Here is a 4,764-nt window from a genome sequence, read left to right as displayed (position 1 = left end):
CTTTGTTCTTTACACAGCAGCCAGAGTGACCCTCCCATGTGGTAGAACAGATCACAACACGCCCCTGTTTAAAAGTCTGCAGGGACTTCCCTGGCACGTAAAACAAAATCCATTTCATTACCATGACCTACAGTCTTGGGAGACAAAGTGGTTCCCCAGCCTTGGGGTGGAAGGTGGGAGGGGAGGCCTGGGTAGAAATGCAGAATCTCAGGGCCCGCTCCAGACTCAATGAACCAGAAGCTACATCCATATCATGTTAAAGTGTGAGAGGCCCCCACGACCTACGTGGGCCCAGCGGGTGGAGCCCAACCTTGACCGCTTCTTAGAGTATCCTGGGGAGTTTATACATCGACAAGGCATAGCCCCCAGGCCCCCTGGGATCCTGATTCAATAGCTCTTCGCTACCACCTGGTAGGTAGGTTTTATTGGTCCTACGTCTGCAACCCAAGAAGCCAAATCTCAGAGACTCACGGGGTGCCCGTGGACCCCCAGTCCCTCCGAATGGCTGGGACTGCTGGATGGGTTCATCGCTGGCTGCAAAGGCAAGAGGAATCGGGAGGAAGGGCTCTGGATTCAGGCTCGTCTGGGTCTGATTGCTGCTGTACCACATCCAAACTGGACAAATCATCTGTCACCTGAGCTTCATTTTCCTTATGTGTAAAACAAGGATAAGAAAGAACTTATGTCACGGTGATGTTAAGAAGATTAAATGAGGTAATTGTTCGGCATGGCATGCTGAGCACTCAGTAAATGTTACCTGCCACTATCATCATGGTTATTTATTATTCCTCACCCTCAATTTTTTGGCCCTTTAAGCCACAGAAGCTCTGAATTGTCTGGTTCCAGGCTTTTTCTCTAGGAGTTAGATGGCTGATGTGGCACGATGAAAAAGGCATGAGGTTTAGAGTTCTCTGGTTTGTTGTGTGATTCATCTTCTTGTGCATTTACTTGTTTATTTACGTTGCGCCGGTCTTCACTGAGGCGCCGGGCTTCTCTTGTGGTGCTCAGGCTTAGCTGCCACGCAGCACGTGGGATCCCAGGTCTCCGACCAGGGGTCAAACCAGCAGCGTCCCCTGCATTGGAGGGCAGATTCTTAACCACTGGACCGACAACTAGTGTGATTAAATAGGCCACTGGGCCTCTCTAATCCTCTGTGCTCCTTATTTGTGAAATGGAGACATGAATACCCATTTCCAGGGTTGGGGAGATTATAGGATGTGAGGTCAGGTACAAGGCCTGATTATAATGGGCCTTAACCAGTCTGATCTTTTTAGAATGTGAGTCATTCTATCACATTCTATCAAATGTGTACTCCATCAAATTGTGTCCTTGAAATGTCACCCTATATATAGCAACGTCGGCTAAAAAGCACAATCTAAAAGTGGAGAATTGTGTTTTATTCAGTGGATTTTTCTGAGGCTGAAGTCTGATATACAGCCTCTCAGATCGCTCTGAGGGACTGCTCCAAAGAGGTGAAGGAGGAGCCAGGGTCCAGAAGAGTTTGGCAATAAAAAACAGGTGACTGGAACATCAAAAAATTGCTATTAATTAAAGGAAACCAGACCTCTCAAGTTAACGAATTTAGCATTTTTTCTGTGTACGGGGAAGATGCAAGAGTCTGGGCTTGTTGAACTCATTCCTTTCATGGGCCCCTTGGCCATCTAGGGCCGGTATCCTGCTTTTCTCCATCCTGAATCCCCTCCGAGTGTGCCAGTTGAAAGCTGCTGCAGTGGCTACTGGCTGGCTGGCTGCAAAATCCTTTATTTACTGAATGACAGGAGACATTTGTCATCCACAGCAATAACCTTGAGCAGCAGGGCCCTGAGGGTAAGATGGGTTCTTTCCTGGCAGGAGTCCAGGGTTGGCATCCTAGGCAGATCCCACTGTCTTTTCTAATGTGGAGGGAATTGAGAACCCAAAGGTGAAATGTGATGGGCCACTGACCAGGGACACCTCAGCCCTGTCTGGGAGGCCAAGAGCACAGGTTCTGGAGCCCCCCTACCTGGATGCACATTGATTCTACCCTTACTAGCTGTGTGACTTTAGGCAAGTGGTTTAACCTCTTTGTTCTTCATTTTCCCTGACTGTAAATTGAAGCCAAACCACCTACCCTATTGAGTGGCTGTAACGGTGGAATGAGTTAATATATGGAAATACTTGGAGTCATGTTTAGCACAGATCAAGGGCCCTGTAATTGTCCTACACTCATTCCCTGGTTAGCGGAAATGTCTCTCCCGTGAGCCCACATAATGGGACTTGCAATGTTCTATTTGTTAATCTCGTTTCCCCATGAGCTCATCTCTGTGTTCCAGTGCCTAGCAGCAGAGGGCTGGATACATACTTGGTATTTATTGATACTGTTATTTTCATTAGGAAGAATGAGAGTGCTCAGTGATCAGCTGACATGAGCTAGATGCTTGCAGACCAGTGTCATAGATATTAGATCCGAGTCAGCAAGCCCTGTGGTCAGTCCAGGAATGCCTGATCCCAGGCCTGGAGTCACCCAAATTGCATCACTGGGGGAGAATTGCTTACCATTTGTACTGTGCCAGGGGCCAAATGTGTGTATGCTCCCCACTCATGCCCATGGTGTTGGAAAGATGGGCGGATGATAATTCATCATCAGAAAGAACACATTCTCATTGCCAGTCAATCACCAAACCCTCAGACTTTTACGTCTCTCATCAAACTCTCTCTCTGTCCACGCTGAGTCAGGCAGAGAGGAAGCTTCCAGACTCTCAGAGTGGAGCATCTGTCAGAAAAACAAGCTTTCTTCTTGCTAAAACTGGCATTAATGCCTTTTATGCAATCAGAATACTGTCTTTTTACCAAATCCTAAGTCACTGAGGAGTCCCTTCTTGGGAGAAGGTGAGAAACCGCCCTTCCTTCCATAGGTACCTTTTCATACTAAGTTTTAATTTAACAAATGCTCATATGGCACTGTTCTGCCAGGCTCTGTTTAAGTACTTAATAGCTATTAGCTTATTCTAACCTACAAAAGATCTATGGAGGCAGGTAGCACGTCCCCATTTTATAGATGAGAAAACCAAGGCACAAAGAGGTAATTAATTGTCCAAAACCCACAGCTGCTGTCACAGAGACAAGGGTCTACTAGCTTGGCTCCAGAATCTGCATTATATCCCTAGGCTGTGTCGTTTCATTTAATTCTTGAAACCCTCATGTAAGTCTGCAACCATCCTGCAGATAACTTCCTCAGAGGACCCTGAGGCTCCGAGAAGTTAATTTGGATCAAGGTCACTCAGATGTAAGTGACAGAGCTACAGTGGGAATTCACTTTTGTCTGACTCCAAAGTGACTGCAGGCTGAATTGACTGCACAGTCTATGGAGGAAGAATGTTCAATCCTCATAGGTGCTGATACCATGGATGCTTTCCTTACATCTCCTGTGGATGGCCAGGAACTCCCACTGTTAGAATTCTCCTTTTTCTTTTTCCATTTTCTTTCTTTGTTTCCACTTGTCACAGTGGAACCTACAGTTGAACCTTGGACAGTGGCGCTGATAGCCAAGGGCATCTTTGCCTTGCCATTCACTGTAACGGGAGTGTTGCTGATACCTTCCTCTCGGTCTCCCAAGGACATTGATGTACTGGTGGCTCCTTGAGGAACAGGAAGAGCCCTGCAGAGGTTAGGAAGAAGGCGGTGGTGCTGACCACGAGTCTGCCTCTAGTTTGCAGGGCAAGTTGGGCAAGTTACTTAATGTCTCTGATCTTCAGTGTTAGCTTTTAGAATTGGTTAAGATTTAGGGTTGGTTGATTAGACTTTTTAAATTAATTACTGTTATTATTTTTTGAGCAAGTGTGGGGCTTACAGGATCTTAGTTCCCGGACCAGGGATAGAACCCAGGCCCACAGCAGTAAAAGTGCTGAGTCCTAACCACTGGACCACCAGGGAATTCCCTAATTTAGTTTTTTTTTTTTAAGCTGCAGAATATTTAAATCACAAAGAATACTAAAATTTGCTCTAAATAGAAAACTGCATCATAGGGGCCATGGAGGGCTTTCCAGAGCTTAAGTCTGGAGATCACTAGATCAAGTAATACCAAGTTTGCATGATTACATGAAGCCAACAGGACGAGTGTATTCACTTCCTAGGACTGTGGCAACAAATGACCACAAATTTGATGACTCAGAGCAACAAAAATTTATTCTCTGACAATTCTAGACCAGGAGGTCAAGGTCAAAGTGTCAGCAGAGTTATAGTCACTCCATAGGCTCTGGGGAAGAAACCTCCCTTGTCTCTTCCTAAACTTCTGTGGTTCTGACCCTCCTTGACTTGTGGCTGCGTAACTACGGTCTTGGTTTTCATCTTCACGTGAACTTCACCTCTGTGTCCTGGGTCTTCTGTCTCTTACAAGGACACATCATTGGATATAGTCCAGGATGTTCTTCACTCAAGATGCTTTACTTATATCTGCAAAAACCCTTTGCCCAGATACAGTCATATTCAGGGTTTCCAGGAAATCAGTCCTGGATGTTCATTGGAAGGACTGATGTTGAAGCTGAAACTCCAATACTTTGGCCACCTGATGCAAATAACTGACTCATTGGAAAAAACCCTGATGCTGGGAAAGATTGAAGGCGAGAAGAGAAGGGGACGACTGAGGATGAGATGGTTGGATGGCATCACCGACTCAATGGACATGAGTTTGAGTAATCTTGGGAGTTGGTGATGGACAGGGAGGTTTGGCGTGCTGCAGTCCATGGGCTCGCAAAGAGTCGGACACGACTGAGCTGCTGAACTGAA

At 46.3% G+C, this 4,764-nt stretch overlaps 1 non-coding gene across 1 annotated transcript; it reads right to left on the bottom strand.

The window, feature by feature from the left end:
- Positions 1-3,839: 3,839 nt before the first annotated feature.
- On the bottom strand, positions 3,840-3,912 carry TRNAK-UUU. Its single transcript has one exon. It is a non-coding gene; the product is annotated as a tRNA-Lys (tRNA).
- Between the last annotated feature and the right edge of the window lie 852 nt (positions 3,913-4,764).

This window comes from Cervus elaphus, chromosome 21 (assembly GCF_910594005.1).
Source record: "Cervus elaphus chromosome 21, mCerEla1.1, whole genome shotgun sequence".
Lineage (NCBI taxonomy): Eukaryota > Metazoa > Chordata > Mammalia > Artiodactyla > Cervidae > Cervus > Cervus elaphus.
This window is presented reverse-complemented; position numbering and strand designations above follow the sequence as displayed.